The sequence below is a fragment of the Schistocerca cancellata genome, chromosome 2, assembly GCF_023864275.1.
Source record: "Schistocerca cancellata isolate TAMUIC-IGC-003103 chromosome 2, iqSchCanc2.1, whole genome shotgun sequence".
NCBI classification, from domain to species: Eukaryota; Metazoa; Arthropoda; class Insecta; order Orthoptera; family Acrididae; genus Schistocerca; species Schistocerca cancellata.
In genome coordinates this window covers 480,777,584-480,798,486 of record NC_064627.1, presented here as the reverse complement: position 1 = coordinate 480,798,486, position 20,903 = coordinate 480,777,584, and positions in this window count along the sequence as shown.

Here is a 20,903-nt window from a genome sequence, read left to right as displayed (position 1 = left end):
GTGCTATAGCACAATACACACGACCAGTCACCTAACGATACTGGAACACTGTTGAACACGAAATTCGGAAACTAGTTGATTTCCCACCCAGAGAGCGGTTACAGCATCAGATGGTGCAGCGCTAGTGTGTGGTTTAGCACCGTCATCCTGAGTGACAGGAAGCTCTATGTGTGGTTGAACTCTTCGAATCCCTGCTTCAGTTGTCTGAGAGTCTCACAGTACCTTGCAGAGTTTATGGTGGTGTCTTTAGGCATCAATTCCAAATGCAGCAGCCGACCGCGGTGGTCGTGCGGTTCTAGGCGCTCCAGTCCAGAGCCGCGCTGCTGCTACAGTCGCAGGTTCGAATCGTGCTTCGGGCATGGATGTGTGTGATGTCCTTAGGTTAGTTAGGTTTAATTAGTTCTAAGTTCTAGGGGACTGATGACCACAGCAGTTGAGTCCCATAGTGCTCAGAGCCATTTTACCAAATCAGCACACCTTGAACATTCCAGAACACTGTGACCATGACCTTCCCTGCTGATAGCATTATCTTGAACTATGTTGGTGGCAGTGAACCTCTGCAGCAGAACACCACTGAGGCTCTTTTGTTTTCAGCGTCAAAATGGTGAACTCAGCTATCATCACCTGTCACAATGTTTTTTAGAAACTATCACCCTCACGCTCAAAATGCAAAAGAAAGTGGAGATGGATGCCCGAACTCCTCTGTTTTTCATGCCAGGAAAAAACATTCGAAGCTCCCACTATGCACACAGTTTCCTGTGCCCCCTTCTGCAATGACAGCCAGTACACTTACCCAAGAGCTGTGCCTGTGTTATCCGACGATTTTCCCTGATGAGTTCAAAAGCCCGATTCCGACTGGTCTGCGGTTGCTGTACGCGGTCGTCCTTGGTCCGTTATACACGTTGAGATTAGCACCAGCGTTTCCTTCACTACGAGCACCAATAGCCAAACGTTGCATTTTCTGATGTCGATACATCACATTTCAGTCTTCTATGGATTTCAGTTAGAGTCATGTTTTCTGCGGTTGGAAACTCGATTACAGCACTCTGTTTCTCACGCGCTGAATAAGGGGAGATGGCCCTACAGACGTACGATGTACGTTGTTTTGAAGCCAGTGGGCGGGCCCTTCCGCCATCTTGGATCCCCCAAAACATTAGCAGACGAGTGTTTACAATTGCTTCTTGTTCGTTATTTCTGTCGTGTGCACGCGATATTTGTTTTACATAGTAAATGTTACACTGTTTTAGTGAATAACTACACTGTTTTAGTGAACAACACAGCATAAGGAACGCAACTTCAAACGTTTTTCTGGTCTTAAATGCGTATTCGATACAGTAATACGACACGAAAATATGACGCTTCTGGCCTCAGCAGTGTAATTCCTTTTTGTTTATACACTTCGAATAACCGTGAAGAGAAGTATGTGCTATGAAAAGCATGCTTTCATAATCCATTTCTATTCGCCTTCATTGTGTTTGTGTCGATAATTGATAAAGCCAGAACTCCAAAAGCAATAATTGATAGTTTAGAGGCACCAATTTGTATTCGTTGCACTTTCAAGTCAAATGCAAATTTTAAATGTTCAGGTTTGCAAGAAACTTACCTTATTTCCTTTGGTGTCCCATAGATGTATGCAGAGATTATATAAACAAGCCAGCTGTCATGTCAACAGCCGGCCGAAGTGGCCGTGCGGTTAAAGGCGCTGCAGTCTGGAACCGCAAGACCGCTACGGTCGCAGGTTCGAATCCTGCCTCGGGCATGGATGTTTGTGATGTCCTTAGGTTAGTTAGGTTTAACTAGTTCTAAGTTCTAGGGGACTAATGACCTCAGCAGTTGAGTCCCATAGTGCTCAGAGCCATTTGAACCATTTTTTTTGTCATGTCAACAAAATGAAAGATTCGTTAAATTACGAAGGAAAAAAACTGAATTTAAGATTGTCAGACCCATTGCAGTTTGCACATCTGCTTTGTTTTTAAATTATACCTACCAAATGACATTCAGTGTGGCAAATAACAGCAATTTACAGGGTAACACGACAACACAGTGATTAATGTAATGATCTAAGCCTGGATTTAGATAGGGAACTTTGCTTTAACAAATATGTAACCCTTTAAGTACTTATAATTTAACCACTGTAACAGGTGTTCCACACATTTTACTGAAGATTTAATTAACTACATGTAGTTACATCACTTTTATATTAAATTATTGCATTTTAAAACATTAGTCCCCATTTACAGGATATTTCTTGCCAGGAATTTTCAGTTACCTGGGAATAACCACACAATGAAAACCAAGTGTATTGCTTACCTCCAGAGAGCTCTTCGCGTTGGATTGATAGGAAATCTAAAGCCAAATCACAGAAATAAAACCATACTGTAAAAATCCCTTAAATAAGTCCACTTACGAATGAAATATTATTTGTTTAAACTTGAGACTACAATCAGAACGATTAGTACACCCGTAAGCCACGCAAGCCGGCATTTTTTATCAAAACACTTCAGGACCACACGGAATCAAACCACCAGAAGCGAATGTTTTGGGGTAGCTTACATGGCGGATCTTCACTTGGGTCGGCTTCAAATTTGTGACGTCATGACAACTCGTCTTATTTTTACCTCCATGACGCTGACATAGTTACATTACACACCGCCATGTTACACACTACAGTTCAGAGCCCTCTAGCAGCAGAGGGTTGCAACTTGCGTCAGCGAAACGGGAAAGTCGACCAAGTAATCGCTTGACATGTAGTACATCAACCGATAATGAGAACAGCACAAAAAATTCGGAAGCATTACTTTTCAGCGCGCCCTCATATATGGAGGGTCCTATGCCAGAGTGAACCAACTACAAATTTTGACATTTTAGGTTAGCTATTGACAATGGTGCAGAAAATTATAAAGATTCATATGGTAAAACGAACCAGGACTCTTGAGGGACAGTGAGCGATTTTTTTTATGTTGGAACTTCTGGAGTGTCTCAGATCTACATTTATCTCTGGTGCCAGAGTGAACTAAATCCAGTAACAAGATGGCAGACGAAGTTGCATACAGGAGTTCAGAAGAGTCAAATAACAGTAATGCTGACATTGAGTGTGGTTCCAGCGATGAATATGTGCCATCCTCACGTCAATCAAGTAGTGAAGGTATGTTTTATACTTAAAACTGCATAAATTTGGCTAAGAATGGTGTACAACATTACTTCGTTGCATGCGATTATTGAAGGCTACTATCATTTGCAAAAGTGAACTAACTACATGATGTTGTGCTGTGCTACCATCTAGGGAGTAAAGTGTGAACTACGTAGTGGAATACTCACAACTACCGATAGGGACATGTTCCTGATCGATTATTACAGTCACTGAACATCGAGAATGCCGTCAGCGTTAGGGACGTAGTTGGTACACTTCGGCAAATGAAATATACGAAAACGCATCGTTTTGACTGCTCATATGTTGTCAACTTTTATTTAACTATTTTACTTGCTGAATTGTATTCGTAATGATGTAAGTGGAGAACATGTACGCCATAGTTTTACATTAAGAAACATTTTTATTTTTTGCAGAATCCAAAGAACCAATTAGGGTGAAGCGCAAGAAAAGCAATCCAGGTAACTGGAAAAAGAATGCTCGGAAGACTCGCAAAAACAGCGGGAACGCATTTATAACATCGACGGGACAAACAGTAATGGGAAAAACGTTAAAGGACTACCGCTGTACATGTCGTTGCAAATGTTATGAAAAAGTTACACTGCAGGATCGACAGTTTTGATATGTATTACAGTGATGGACGGTATGAAACACAAACAGCTTTGATTGGGCGGTCTGTAAAGTCCTTCATTGTGAAGGACAGAAGATCAAATGCTGAAGATCCCCTAAGAACATTTACTCGACATTACTTTATTCCTACCACATCAAGTGATGTGAAGGTTTGCAAAAATATGTTCCTAAACACACTCTGTGTTAACAGTGCAAAGATTCACAAAGCTCTTCTGAAAGTGAAGTCTGGTCAACTTCAAAACAGAAGAGCAAAACATGAGCCGCATAATAAATTTCCTGAAGAAAGAATTCGTCGCATCAGAGATCATATTAATTCATTTCCATGCTATAGGAGCCACTATTGTTGGAAGAATAGTCCCGATAGGAAGTATCTCTCCTGTCACCTCAATTTGAGCTTGATGTACAGGCTGTATAAAGAGCAACTGATGGCAGAAAGTGCAGTCTGACATTGTGTCACAATCGTTGTATGTAAAAGTTTTAAAAACTAAGCTCAACCTTTCATTTAAATTGCCACACAAAGACACATGGAAGAAATGTGATATCTTTCAAATTAAAACCAACTCTCTAAATGCGCTAGAGAACACTTCTGACAATGTGAAAGCTCTTGAAGATGTAAACATGGAAAGAGAGCTACATCATCGACAGTTTGACCTTGCAAGGGCAACACTACGAAGAGACAAAGAAAAAACAATAAATGGTGAATGCACAGCCCTTGTGTTTGATCTGCAAAAGACAATTTCGCTCCCAAAAGTTCCCACTGGTGTTGTGTATTACAAACGTCAACTTTCTTGCTGCAATTTGGGTATCCATGATGTGGGTACATCCAAAGGAACTATGCACCTTTGGCATGAGGGCATAGCAGGTCGAGAACCAGATGAGATAGGATCGTATCTTATGAAACACCTAAATGCTAATCCTACGAAAGAAACTGTTGTGTTTTGGTCAGACTCATGTGGTGACCAAAATAGAAATTTCAAACTGGTAACAATACTAATGCGTATCGTTCAAGATCCTGCTCAGCATGTCAAAGAAATCATTCAAAAATTTTTAATCCCAGGCCACAGTTATCTGCCCAATGACACTGATTTCAGTCATATTGAGAACAAGATGAGATGCAACCAAAACATTTACCATTTGAATGAAATCCAGAACATAATGAAAACATGCAGAGTCAAGAAAAAAAAATTCGGTGTGGTGGAAATAAAACGTGATGATTTCTTCAGCTCTGACAGCTTAACATCAGTTTTAAGAAACAGGAAAAAAGGTGATGGACTAACTGTAGTTTGGATGAAAATAAGAAGCATCAGAATAAGCAAAGAGAAGCCCAACGTAATGCAGTTCAAGTACACACACACTGATGATGTGGAGTACTATGAAGTTAGTTTCTCTAAACGAGCTAGAGGTCGGACACCCAATCTTCACCACATAGCACTGAATCTCAAGTATCCTGGAGGAAGACCACTTACGAGTGCAAAGAAGAAAGATCTTGAGTCAATGCTGTGCTTCATTCCCCCTATCTACCATGATTTTTACGAGGTGCATTCAAGTTCTAAGGTCTCCGATTTTTTTTCTCCAGACTAGAAAGAGATAGAAACATGCGCATTGTTTTAAAATAAGGCCGCATTCATTGTCAATACGTCCCAGAGATGGCAGCACCGTACGGCAGATGGAATTTTACCGCCAGCGGCGAGAATGACAACTGTTTTAAATACTTAAAATGGCGACGTTTTCCTTACTTGAACAGCGTGCAATCATTCGTTTTCTGAATTTGCGTGGTGTGAAACCAATTGAAATTCATCGACAGTTGAAGGAGACATGTGGTGATGGAGTTATGGATGTGTCGAAAGTGCGTTTATGGGTGCGACAGTTTAATGAAGGCAGAACATCGTGTGACAACAAACCGAAACAACCTCGGGCTCGCACAAGCCGGTCTGACGACATGATCGAGAAAGTGGAGAGAATTGTTTTGGGGGATCGCCGAATGACTGTTGAACAGATCGCCTCCAGAGTTGGCATTTCTGTGGGTTCTGTGCACACAATCCTGCATGACGACCTGAAAATGCGAAAAGTGTCATCCAGGTGGGTGCCACGACTGCTGACGGACGACCACATGGCTGCCCGTGTGGCATGTTGCCAAGCAATGTTGACGCACAACGACAGCATGAATGGGACTTTCTTTTCGTCGGTTTTGACAATGGATGAGACGTGGATGCCATTTTTCAATCCAGAAACAAAGCGCCAGTCAGCTCAAAGGAAGCACACAGATTCACCGCCACCAAAAAAATTTCGGGTAACTGCCAGTGCTGAAAAACTGATGGTGTCCATGTTCTGGGACAGTGAGGGCGTAATCCTCACCCATTGCGTTCCAAAGGGCGCTACGGTAACAGGTGCATCCTACGAAAATGTTTTGAAGAACAAATTACTTCCTGCACTGCAACAAAAACGTCCGGGAAGGGCTGCGCGTGTGCTGTTTCAGCAAGACAACGCACCCGCACATCGAGCTAACGTTACGCAACAGTTTCTTCGTGATACTTTGAAGTGATTCCTCATGCTCCCTACTCACCTGACCTGGCTCCTAGTGACTTTTGGCTTTTTCCAACAATGAAAGACACTCTCTGTGGCCGCACATTCACCAGCTGTGCTGCTATTGCCTCAGCGATTTTCCAGTGGTCAAAACAAACTCATAAAGAAGCTTTCGCCGCTGCCATGGAATCATGGCGTCAGCGTTGTGAAAAATGTGTACGTCTGCAGGGCGATTACGTCGAGAAGTAACGCCAGTTTCATCGATTTCGGGTGAGTAGTTAATTAGAAAAAAAATCGGAGGCCTTAGAACTTGAATGCACCTCGTACAAGAACTTGCGAAGTGCTGCAGAGATAGCTGGAAATTCTAGTGAAGATGGGTTATCAGAAGATGAATGAGATTCCCGAAAATTCTGTATAAAATGTACCAGACACAGTTTCCTTATAGTATATGACGTTTTCTGTTGAAGAATGAAACAAGACTGCTATAAACATAACATGTGTGACGAAACAAAAGTGCTTTAATAGTTACATCTGTGCTGAGACAATGTACTTATTTAAACTTTATTTCACTTCCTTATAATCACCATCATTTTGATTGAAAAGCCAATAAACAAGATTCAGTATATGTTAGCAATCTGTTGAAGATCATTTACTGCCCTCAATATCTCATCAGATTTTTTTTCTGTAGTTGAACTTTAGAGCTGAATATCTCGAAACATGTAATTTGTAGTTTGTTCACTCTGGCATAGGACCCTCCATATGTGGATGGCATTCCACATAACATTCAACAAGCAGAATTGGTACTTTTTGCAGACAACATTACTGCTATAATAAACACCATTAACGAGAAATCAAAAGAACTATTAAGTGTTTCTCTAAAAATGGGTACTCACTACATTTTGAGACAAAACACTATACTGATTTATGTATAACAAATAGAGTCATACCAACAATTGACATAGTAAATGAATAGGAGCCAGTAAACAAGGTAGAATGCTCCATGTTTTTGGATGTGCACACTGATGAGAGCTTGTATTGGAAGATGCATATTATTGGGACTCTCAAAAAATTACGATAGCTACTTTTGCTCTTCGTATAGTTGCTAGTGTTCGAAACAAACGAATCAACCTCCTGACATATTTTGCGCGCTTCCACTCCTGGTGTGTTACAGAATAATTTTCTGGGTGAACTTATCACTTAGAAAGAAAGTAAACCAAGAGGTACAAATGTGGAATAGGAGTAGTGATATGGAATACTATGATCTCTCGCCTTGTAAGTTCTATACTTTGGTTAGCTGCTTAAAACTATTTATAGCTGCTGTAAACTGCTTTGGGATGCATTCATATTACAGTTGGCAGCCAATGCAAGTGAATGTCGCCGTTTTACCCAATTCATAAGGAGGCAACATTTTTGCAGGTTGCTTGTTTTCAGTTTCATTCTTGTCATAACACATAAATTATTAATATAGTTCGTAAACAGATGTTTAGCTAATACATTAAGCCGTAATGTGGAGTGTTTGTTACCTATTTAAATTTAATTTTAGAATTTATTTGCCTTTCTGAATTTCAAGATGGCTGTGTCACTAATTTGGAATACTAGTATTCCATATTTGTACCATAGTATTCCATGTTTGCACCGTTTTTTCACGACCAGTTTTAGTAATAGAAATTGCTTCAGAAATGATTTCACGAAATCGAAAGTAGTGGAATGAGTCTGCTGTGCAAAGAGCAATTAAAATGCTAGAGGAAAGAAAATGGGCCAGTTCATAAATCTGGATGTTATAAATCTCGCACACGAAACCATGTTAAAATCTTGTCTCTGCCTCCTCCGACCGCTGGACATAACTTTCATGAGTCTTTTGAAAGCCTATTATTCTGAACTGGGACGTGTATGGATGACGGAAAATGCAGGTGCAGTAACAAACATGGACATTGCCGTACCAGACAAGGGAGACAGCAGTCAATGAGTTTGCGATGACAATATACCCGTTAACCCCTCAAATTTTCAGGGATACAGATTTCATTGACAGCAATGAAGGAATAATTAAGGATTTACCCACTGATCCAGTAAAGGAACCATCTGCAGCAGCTGTGGCTTCTAAATTTTAGAGGGCTAATGTTGAAGTCGAGGGAAGAACATCTGCTACCACATCTGAAATTACTCCTTGACAAATCTCACCCATCGCACAAATAAAGAAGAGGCCAGGAATGAAGGGAAGGAAAGCAGATCCTTCAGCAGTCCTAACGTTGTCTCCATACAAGAGATCTCTTGAAGTGTCGACAACAGCAACAAATAAACCGGAGACAAAGAAGCAGAGGCCACCAAAGCCTAGGAATCAAGAATCATCTGTTTCTGAGGTTGATGTTTTTGGTGTGAGAGATGATTCATCCATCCTTAGTAGCGTTTTGGACAACAGTATACCCAATAATAAAGATGGAAATTGTCTCTTTTGCTCAGGTAAATTTTCACAGAACGAGGCAGGGGAAGAATGTACGAAATGTGGACACACACTGAATTTTTACGTTACTATAAAAGACGTGTGTGACTTCTGAAAGTGAAATTATTTACAGTAAGTAATTTAATAACTGAAAATGTCATATTTTATGTGTGTTTCTATTGTGTTATTATGTTTCATAATGTTTTCTTTGACAATGAAGTATTAAATTTTCCATTACTTGTTGTAACTTAGACAAACTTGAAAAAAAATGGAGTATTCTATCTTTGTACCCCATAATCTGAAGAGCCAAAAATGCCAAACATTGTCGTAAGCATAATTTAGAAATGTTCCTAATGTAGTATTGAAACGTCCCCTTAGAACAATTTATACAAGACTGTGCTTAAACTGACACACAATGTTTTTAGCGCAATGCAATCTGACTATCAAAGATCCCTGCAAAAGAATGGCCCTGAGTAACATTAAACTATACCTTTCAGAAATCACTTACCTCACAAAAATCTTCATTACTCGAACTACTGCAATACAGCGAGCGCCACTACTGCCAGCTAAATAAAAGATTCAAACTACGGAAGGCACTAACTACTGATAGGCATAGTTAGCAAATGAAAGATTTTGATAGAGTACAAACAATGTATTTACCTTAATAGTCATAATATATATAGCAGTTCATGACAAATTACAAAACTCCGCCATCTCTCTCCCCACATCCACCACTGCTGGCGGCTCACCTCCAACTGCGCAACGCTACGCGCTGTTCACATCCAGCTGCCACTGCCCAACACTACAATGGCAGACAACAATGCAAACTAGCCACAGACTGCACACAGCACAGCCAGTGATTTTCATACAGAGCGCTACGTAACGTTGCCAATAAGAAAACATAAACAGCCTACTTACATAGCCCCCACGCTCCCCACAAAAAATTTTACAATTTTTTTTGGCCAGTGGCCAATAATGATTTGATAAAATTTTTCATAATTACACTAACAAAGATATCCAATGCACACACTTATTGATACAATGTTGGTTTCTCACAGTCCATAAAGATAGTCCTGATCATTCATCATAATAGTAATTACAGTTTTTTTTCACAAAGTCTCATTAGTAAAAAAAAATTGCACACAGAAGTAGTGGATTTCCATGCAGTCTTGAAGAAGCAGTGTTGTCCTTCCAACGGAAAGACAGTGCTGACTTTTGACATGCTGACAGGTAATGGGCCACAACAGAGCAAACCCACAGCAGAGTCATTCGACGTTTTGAAGAAGATTGGTAGGTAGGTCATCACAGAGCAGACCCACTGTAGTCCTGGTAGAGAGTATGGGCCCCCAGAGGTGCAGACCCAGTGCAGTTTTTGTAGAAATAGTGGTATTGATGAATCATCAAAGGTGTAGACCCACTGTAGTCCTTGTAGAAATAATGGTATTGGTGGGTCATCAGAGATGCAGACCCACATTAATGAACACATTATTTTTTAGTCCTATTCATGAAAATACACTTAAAAACGTGTTTACATTAAAGGCGATCAGTTTTTAATTAAAAATTGGTCCATTAGATAGAAGAATTTATCCAGGAGAATTGATTTTGGGTTAGATTTAAAACTTGCTTTGCTACTGTCAGACATTTTATGTTGTTGGCCAAACGATCAAAAACTTTTGTTGCTGCGTATTGAATTCTTCCAGAGACTCTGATAGCTTCAGTAATGGGTAATACAGGTCATTTCTTCCTCCAGTGTTGCAGGTGTGGACATCACTATTCTCCAAATTGCAATGTATTTTTAATGGAATATTTTATTAGCGACTACACATTTGTGGTGGTGCAGTTAAAATGTCTGACTCCTTGAAGATGTGATACACGACGATCGTAGTTGAACACCAGGTATCATTCTAATTCCTCGCTTTCGTGCAATCAATGGAGAAAATGATACAAATATGGAATATCATTTTCTTTTTCTTTCATAAATTTCTGTTTTTCACATCAGGAAAACAAAATATCTGTAGCACATACTTTGAGATGTATTTTAATTCTTTCTATATTTTCGAATACATACTGTAAGTAGGCTGTTTATGTTTTCTTATTGGCAACGTTACGTAGCGCTCTGTATGAAAATCACTGGCTGTGCTGTGTGCAGTCTATGGCTAGTTTGCATTGTTGTCTGCCATTGTAGTGTTGGGCAGCGGCACCTGGATGTGAACAGTGCGTAGCGCTGCGCAGTTGGAGGTGAGCCGCCAGCAGTGGTGGATGTGGGGAGAGAGATGGCGGAGTTTTGTAATTTGTCATGAACTGCTATATATATTATGTCTATTAAGGTAAATACATTGTTTGTACTCTATCAAAATCTTTCATTTGCTAACTATGCCTATCAGTAGTTAGTGCCTTCCGTAGTTTGAATCTTTTATTTAGCTGGCAGTAGTGGCACTCGCTGTATCGCAGTAGTTCGTATGAAACGTCCCCTTTGAACAATTATACAAGACTGTGCTTAAACTGACACACAATATTTTTTTAGCGCAACGCAATCTGACTTTCAAAAATCCCTTCAAAAGAATGGCCCTGACTAACATTAACCTATACCTTTTACAAATCACTTACCTCACAAAAATCTTCGTTACTCGAACTACTGCAATACAGCGAGCGCCACTACTGCCAGCTAAATAAAAGATTCAAACTACGGAAGGCACTAACTACTGATAAGCATAGTTAGCAAATGAAAGATATTAATAGAGAACAAACAATGTATTTACCTTAATAATCATAATATATATAGCAGTTCATGACAAATTACAAAACTCCGCCATCTCTCTCCCCACATCCACCACTGCTGGCGACTCACCTCCAACTGCGCAACGCTACGCGCTGTTCACATCCAGCTGCCGCTGCCCAACACTACAATGGCAGACAACAATGCAAACTAGCCACAGGCTGCACACAGCACAGCCAGTGATTTTCATATAGAGCGCTACGTAACGTTGCCAATAAGAAAACATAAACAGCCTACTTACAGTATGTATTCGAAAATATAGAAAGAATTAAAATACATCTCAAAGTATGTGCTACAGATATTTTGTTTTCCTGATGTGAAAAACAGAAATTTATGAAAGAAAAAGAAAATGATATTCCATATTTGTATCATTTTCTCCATTGATTGCACGAAAGCGAGGAATTAGAATGATACCTGGTGTTCAACTACGATCGTCGTGAATCACATCTTCAAGGAGTCAGACATTTTAACTGCACCACCACAAATGTGTAGTCGCTAATAAAATATTCCATTAAAAATACATCGCAATTTGGAGAATAGTGATGTCCACACCTGCAACACTGGAGGAAGAAATGACCTGTATTACCCATTACTGAAGCTATCAGAGTCTCTGGAAGAATTCAATACGCAGCAACAAAAGTTTTTGATCATTTGGCCAACAACATAAAATGTCTGACAGTAGCAAAGCAAGTTTTAAATCTAACCCAAAATCAATTCTCCTGGATAAATCCTTCTATCTAATGGACCAATTTTTAATTAAAAAGTGATCGCCTTTATGTAAACACGTTTTTAAGTGCATTTTCATGAATAGGACTAAAAAATAATGTGTTCATTAAGGTTAACACTAATCCGTTTTGAGAATGCGGCGAAATTTGGCGTTAATGGGCTACGGAAGCAGACGATCGATGGGAGTGTCTTTGCTAACAGCACGACATCGCTTGCAGCGCCTGTCCTGGACTCGTGACCATTTCGGTTGAACCATAGACGACTGGAAAACCGTGACCTTGTCATATGAGTCCAGATTTCAGCTGGTAAGAGCTGATGGTGGGGTTTGAGTGTGACGTAGATCTAAGTGGTCAGCAAGGCACAGTGCAAGCTGGAGGTGGCTCCACAATGGTGTAGGCAGTGTTTACATGGAATGAACTGGATCCTCTGGCCCAACTGAACCGATAGTTGAATGGGAATGCTACTGTTCGGCTACTTCGTTTGCAGCCATTCATGGACTTCATGGTCGCAAACAACTACGGAATTTTTATGAATGACAGTGCACCATGTCATCAGCTACAATCGTTCCCGATCGGTGTGAAAAACGTGCTGGACAATTCGGGCTAATGAATTGGCAACCCACATCGCCCAACATGAATCCCATCGAACATTTATGGGGCATATTCGAGAGGTCAGTTCGTGCTAAAAATCCTGCATCGGCAAAAAAATTCGCAATTACTGGCGGCTGTAGAGGCGGCATGGCTCAAGGTTTCTGCAGGGAACTTGGAATGAGCTGCTGCGTCCATGCTACGTCGAGCTGCTATACTACACCTGGCAAAAAGAGCTCTGACGCAGTATCACGAGGTATTCCAGTGTAGTGTTGAGCGTGCAAGGTCTCAGCCAATTCGGGACAGCACTCAACTTCACAGCACAGGACCAGCGAGAAGCAAAGTTTCAGATGAACTTGTAGTGTTATTAATGATGAACATTGCACGTCAAGAGAACAGTTCGTCAATTAGTGCATCAAGTGACGCTTCGCTACTCCATGACTCCTGTGGCAAAGAAATGCGTCAAAGTTAAGCAAATCTTTTATTCATTTACGTAATAAAGTGAACTAATATTTCATGTGTTTTACTTTGATGAGCTTTCTCCCAGAGCAGTCAAAGAATCCACAGTTGCGGCTACACGAAAATACAGTAGTTTCGCCTGGTCACAGCAGTGGAGAAGACGATTACGGCAAGGCAGTACAGAGCGCAAAGAAATACGTGCTTTTTTGGGCCATATTTATTGCTGGTGTGCAGTGTTAGTTGTCAGAGTGTTGCCGACTAGATAACAGTGCGCAGGTGTGCTCCGGAATAGGTGAAGTCGGCTTGTTGCAGCTTGCTATCGTAAGAAAGCATAGTGAACCCGTGAGGAATTTGATTGTGCCAAAACCATTATCAAGTGTTTTGTATGGTGTGGCCGTGGCAGCATAAAGTGTATCGTTTTTGATTTTGAAGTATTAAATACGGCGAAGTTGTTCGTTGACAGTGTACTAGCAATAAGTTATTATATCTTTTGCTTACCTGCCGTTTTTGTGACTATGACTTTTGGTCGAAGTAGTAGTTGTAGTTCTTGTGGTCCAAAGGGGTCAGGTTTGGCAGAAACAGATAGTAATAATTTCAGTGTATCCGTTACTTGTCTTGGTTTATTTTAGTGTGCCCTTATGAAGTTATTATCGGACAGAATTTTGTATGTTGTTATGTTTGATTTCCGCTAGGAAAATTAATTCCGGGCAGAAACGAGATGTCTTTTGATTTTGGAGCCTGCTTTTACAGTCATTCAAAGTGAGGTAAGCTTATCGTATTTCTGTTGAGGGCACATATCGTTTTTATCTCTTCTCTGAATTTGGGTCCAAAGGCTCAATACTCATATGCACTCTGGTGTTGTAATGTATTGTTCAACAAAGGAAATATTAATCATAAGCCCACGGTCGCACAACATTCAGCCAGATTCCACACCACCAAAGACATGCGCCACAAGCTGTTAGTGGTATTTATTTGCCGTATAACTTTATTTGAATCTTTGATCAACAAAATTTCGGATTCTTTTCTTGTTAAAGTCTATTTACTTAGTTAATTTTGAGAAATGTTTCCTGATGCTCTGTCGTTCAAACCGTGTTTGGTCTAAAAACATTTCTAACAAATTAGGTGACTTTAAATTGTGGATAAATTTTCAGCATACAGAAAAAGCACTGTTTCGATAATTTGTGATGTCTTGATTTTTATGTACAATTCAGACAAAAGAATATTCCAAATTCTTTCTATTGTAATTTCGAGAACTGCGTCGAAGACCAGACAGTAAGTTAGCAGATTACAGTAACTGATGTGGAAAAGCATACAACAAATGGATGCACACAGGTCTTTATATGTGTTCCCACATTTTGAAGTGTCGGAATGGAGCCACTTCTGGAAGGATTAGAATAAAGAGAGCCAAATAAAAGTGATTAAAGAAGGAACATATTAATTGTTTGTATGGGAGACTGAAGATCCAGCCAAAAAATATATATTAGTACAGCCCAAGAAATAACAATTTGATAGTGCTACGAGAACGAACTGAAAATAGTGTCAAAAAAGGGAAATACGGAACATCTGTTCATAATTTATTGTACCTGAATTTTTTTGTAACTGGAATTATTAGAAAAAACACAAAAATAGCCTTGTTGGAAATTTCAGTGTTTGCCGATTTCCGTGAACTAGCTCTGCAGATGACGAAGAAATTGAAGAAATGTATGATGAAATAAAAGAAATTATTCAGATAGTGAAGGGAGACGAAAATTTAATAGTCATGGGTGACTGGAATTCGAGTGTAGGAAAAGGGAGAGAAGGAAACGTAGTAGGTGAATATGGATTGGGGCTAAGAAATGAGAGAGGAAGCCGCCTGGTAGAATTTTGCACAGAGCACAACTTAATCATAGCTAACACTTGGTTTAAGAATCATGATAGAAGGTTGTATACATGGAAGAACCCTGGAGATACTAAAAGATATCAGATAGATTATATAATGGTAAGACAGAGATTTAGGAACCAGGTTTTAACTTGTAAGACATTTCCAGGGGCAGATGTGGACTCTGACCACAATCTATTGGTTATGACCTGTAGATTAAAACTGAAGAAACTGCAAAAAGGTGGGAATTTAAGGAGATGGGACCTGGATAAACTGAAAGAACCAGAGGTTGTACAGAGTTTCAGGGAGAGCATAAGGGAACAATTGACAGGAATGGGGGAAAGAAATACAGTAGAAGAAGAATGGGTAGCATTGAGGGATGAAGTAGTGAAGGCAGCAGAGGATCAAGTAGGTAAAAAGACGAGGGCTAGTAGAAATCCTTGGGTGACAGAAGAAATATTGAATTTAATTGATGAAAGGACAAAATATAAAAATGCAGTAAATGAAGCAGGCAAAAAGGAATACAAACGTCTCAAAAATTAGATCGACAGGAAGTGCAGAATGGCTAAGCAGGGATGGCTAGAGGACAAATGTAAGGATGTAGAGGCTTATCTCACTAGGGGTAAGATAGATACTGCCTACAGGAAAATTAAAGAGGTATGAACATCAAGAGCTCAGATGGAAACCCAGTTCTAAGCAAAGAAGGGAAAGCAGAAAGGTGGAAGGAGTATATAGAGGGTCTATACAAGGGCGATGTACTTGAGGACAATATTATGGAAATGGAAGAGGATGTAGATGAAGATGAAATGGGAGATACGATACTGCGTGAAGAGTTTGACAGAGCACTGAAAGACCTGAGTCGAAACAAGGCCCCCAGAGTAGACAACATTCCAGTAGAACTACTGACGGCCTTGGGAGAGCCAGTCCTGACAAAACTCTACCATCTGGTGAGCAAGATGTATGAAACAGGCGAAATACCCTCAGACTTCAAGAAGAATGTAATAATTCCAATCCCAAAGAAAGCAGGTGTTGACAGATGTGAAAATTACCGAACAATCAGTTTAATAAGCCACAGCTGCAAAATACTAACACGAATTCTTTACAGATGAATGGAAAAACTAGTAGAAGCCGACCTCGGGGAAGATCAGTTTGGATTCCGTAGAAATACTGGAACACGTGAGGCAATACTGACCTTACGACTTATCTTAGAAGAAAGATTAAGGAAAGGCAAACCTACGTTTCTAGCATTTGTAGACTTAGAGAAAGCTTTTGACAATGTTGACTGGAATACTCTCTTTCAAATTCTAAAGGTGGCAGGGGTAAAATACAGGGATCGAAAGGCTATTTACAATTTGTACAGAAACCAGATGGCAGTTATAAGAGTCGAGGGGCACGAGAGGGAAGCAGCGGTTGGGAAGGGAGTGAGACAGGGTTGTAGCCTCTCCCCAATGTTATTCAATCTGTATATTGAGCAAGCAGTAAAGGAAACAAAAGAAAAATTTGGAGTAGGTATTAAAATCCATGGAGAAGAAATAAAAACTTTGAGGTTCGCCGATGACATTGTAATTCTGTCAGAGACAGCAAAGGACTTGGAAGAGCAGTTGAACGGAATGGATGGTGTCTTGAAGGGTGGATATAAGATGAACATCAACAAAAGCAAAACGAGGATAATGGAATGTAGTCGAATTAAGTCGGGTGATGTTGAGGGTATTAGATTAGGAAATGAGCCACTTAAAGTAGTAAAGGAGTTTTGCTATTTGGGGAGCAAAATAACTGATGATGGTCGAAGTAGAGAGGATATAAAATGTAGACTGGCAATGGCAAGGAAAGCGTTTCTGAAGAAGAGAAATTTGTTAACATCGAGTATAGATTTAAGTGTCAGGAAGTCATTTCTGAAAGTATTTGTATGGAGTGTAGCCATGTATGGAAGTGAAACATGGACGGTAAATAGTTTGGACAAGAAGAGAATAGAAGCTTTTGAAATGTGGTGCTACAGAAGAATGCTGAAGATTAGATGGGTAGATCACATAACTAATGAGGAAGTATTGAATAGGATTGGGGAGAAGAGAAGTTTGTGGCACAACTTGACCAGAAGAAGGGATCGGTTGGTAGGACATGTTCTGAGGCATCAAGGGATCACCAATTTATTATTGGAAGGCAGCGTGGAGGGTAAAAATCGCAGGGGGAGACCAAGAGATGAATACACTAAGCAGATTCAGAAGGATGTAGGTTGCAGTAGGTACTGGGAGATGAAGAAGCTTGCACAGGATAGAGTAGCATGGAGAGCTGCATCAAACCAGTCTCAGGACTGAAGACAACAACAAACAGTTTTATCCTACAATTATTTCTCACTTAATGATCAGATGTATCAACAAGAAGCCTCTGGGCTGACACATTCATCAGCCACTTATAAAATAATTTTTTTGAAGGGAAATATAAATTTCTTTAAAAGTCAGTACCGCCATTAGACTGTTGTTTATTTACGGTGCTACATTTACACTTACACAGTCATGATTTCGGCTTCAAAGTGCCATTATCAAGTGTTTTAAGTATTATAAATTACCTGGAATGGCATAATGTCATATTCATTGTAATACAACAGTATGCCATCCCAGGCAATTTATAACACTTAAAACACTTGATAATGACACTTTGAAGCCGAAATCATGATTGTGTAAGTGTAAATGTAACGCTGTAAATCACAACGGTCTACAGTCTAATAGCGACACTGACTTTAAAGAAATATATTATGACTGTGGCCTCGAATTATGAAAAAATTATTAAAAATAAACTTGTTAAAAAATAGTTTCTTACAGGAGATATGAAGATGACACTCTACTCTATTTGATGGCACAGGGGATGAACTTGCTGAACTTTTTTCATTGTTCGGTTCACTCCATGATAAAACAAAGTTCGCAACAGAACATGGAACAAGCCACTCCATTAGTTTCTTAGACGTCACAGTTGTCAATGAACAAGAAGAACCTAGCTTTTACGTCTACAGGAAACCAATCTACACTAATTTCGAAATACACTAATCAATACACCATCCAAATACACTCCTGGAAATGGAAAAAAGAACACATTGACACCGGTGTGTCAGACCCACCATACTTGCTCCGGACACTGCGAGAGGGCTGTACAAGCAATGATCACACGCACGGCACAGTGGACACACCAGGAACCGCGGTGTTGGCCGTCGAATGGCGCTAGCTGCGCAGCATTTGTGCACCGCCGCCGTCAGTGTCAGCCAGTTTGCCGTGGCATACGGAGCTCCATCGCAGTCTTTAACACTGGTAGCATGCCGCGACAGCATGGACGTGAACCGTATGTGCAGTTGACGGACTTTGAGCGAGGGCGTATAGTGGGCATGCGGGAGGCCGGGTGGACGTACCGCCGAATTGCTCAACACGTGGGGCGTGAGGTCTCCACAGTACATCGATGTTGTCGCCAGTGGTCGGCGGAAGGTGCACGTGCCCGTCGACCTGGGACCGGACCGCAGCGACGCACGGATGCACGCCAAGACCGTAGGATCCTACGCAGTGCCGTAGGGGACCGCACCGCCACTTCCCAGCAAATTAGGGACACTGTTGCTTCTGGGGTATCGGCGAGGACCATTCGCAACCGTCTCCATGAAGCTGGGCTACGGTCCCGCACACCGTTTGGCCGTCTTCCGCTCACGCCCCAACATCGTGCAGCCCGCCTCCAGTGGTGTCGCGACAGGCGTGAATGGAGGGACGAATGGAGACGTGTCGTCTTCAGCGATGAGAGTCGCTTCTGCCTTGGTGCCAATGATGGTCGTATGCGTGTTTGGCGCCGTGCAGGTGAGCGCCACAATCAGGACTGCATACGACCGAGGCACACAGGGCCAACACCCGGCATCATGGTGTGGGGAGTGATCTCCTACACTGGCCGTACACCACTGGTGATCGTCGAGGGGACACTGAATAGTGCACGGTACATCCAAACCGTCATCGAACCCATCGTTCTACCATTCCTAGACCGGCAAGGGAACTTGCTGTTCCAACAGGACAATGCACGTCCGCATGTATCCCGTGCCACCCAACGTGCTCTAGAAGGTGTAAGTCAACTACCCTGGCCAGCAAGATCTCCGGATCTGTCCCCCATTGAGCATGTTTGGGACTGGATGAAGCGTCGTCTCAAGCGGTCTGCACGTCCAGCACGAACGCTGGTCCAGCTGAGGCGCCAGGTGGAAATGGCATGGCAAGCCGTTCCACAGGACTACATCCAGCATCTCTACGATCGTCTCCATGGGAGAATAGCAGCCTGCATTGCTGCGAAAGGTGGATATACACTGTACTAGTGCCGACATTGTGCATGCTCTGTTGCCTGTGTCTATGTGCCTGTGGTTCTGTCAGTGTGATCATGTGATGTATCTGACCCCAGGAATGTGTCAATAAAGTTTCCCCTTCCTGGGACAATGAATTCACGGTGTTCTTATTTCAATTTCCAGGAGTGTACATACAAGAATGCTGCATTTAGGACCATGCTGAACAGAAGAGAGGCATTGTTTTTAAAACCCAAAGCACTAACACAAGAAACAGGTATCACCAAAGCAAATTCTGTGAGTATTAGGTACTCAATAAAAACAATTGAAAAAATAGAGGCCTACTTCAGCAATACATGCATTACAACAAAAACAGCTAACACAACATAAATCTTAACAAACATTCCTTATATATGCACAGCATCACAGAAGTGCTAACTTACACCGAATTACCAACAAAGAAATATCTCTCTCTACGAACAGCAAACACAGATGTCGATCGCCTCACACAGTGAACACAAATATCCCAGTAACAGAATACAGTGGAATATATAAATTACAGTGGAACAGTTACACTGCATTCTACATAGGCAAAACAGGGAGAACCTTCTACGCACATTGAAAAGAACGCAGTGATGCATTCAGGCTCAACCATTTTGATAAATCCTCAATATCTAACCATATGAGCTTTAATAGACGTACACTAAATTACGTCCACAACAGCCTAACTGTACTTCACACAGAAAATAATTGTACAAAACTTGACCCACTAGAACAATTAGAAATACAGTTAAACAAACCATAATTTTCTGAGAACATATTACATGGAGGAAAGAATTTTAACTGTAACAGTTTTTTCAGCCATTTCAAAAGCTTACTTTTTACTAAAGAAACAAGCGTTTAATATTTTCAGCCATTTCATAATATAAAGTTACATATTATATCACAACAAATAATGGTTTTGCAAATGATATATCTATGTATAAATAATAATGCAACATCTTTATATCATCTTAGAAATAACAGCACCCATACATATGTAAAACTATAACATCCTGAGCTGTGAATATTCTTGTATGTGTTTGAATTTTGTTTACAAATGTACTGTGAGACGAGAAGTGTGTAAATATATGTAAATAAATCTACTTATACTATTTAAAAATATGTAACTCCTACTGGAAGCAATAAGTAATTTCTTAGTTTCGTAAAAATTCTAATCACAATGTGCCACTTTGTAATACACCTATGTAATGCCAGTAGTAACCTAGATTCGAAAAATAAAGTGATCATGCACCTGAAGATGAGCCTCCAGCGCTCGAAATTCATTGTGTGTGAAATAAAAATTATGTTTTGTGACTGAAGGCGGTTTGTTTTCTATTTTACAAAAGTAATACAGTCACAGAAGCAACAAAGCCAGCAATGGATAAAATTAAGCAATTTCTTTGCTTTGAACTGTTACGTTGTAGGCCAG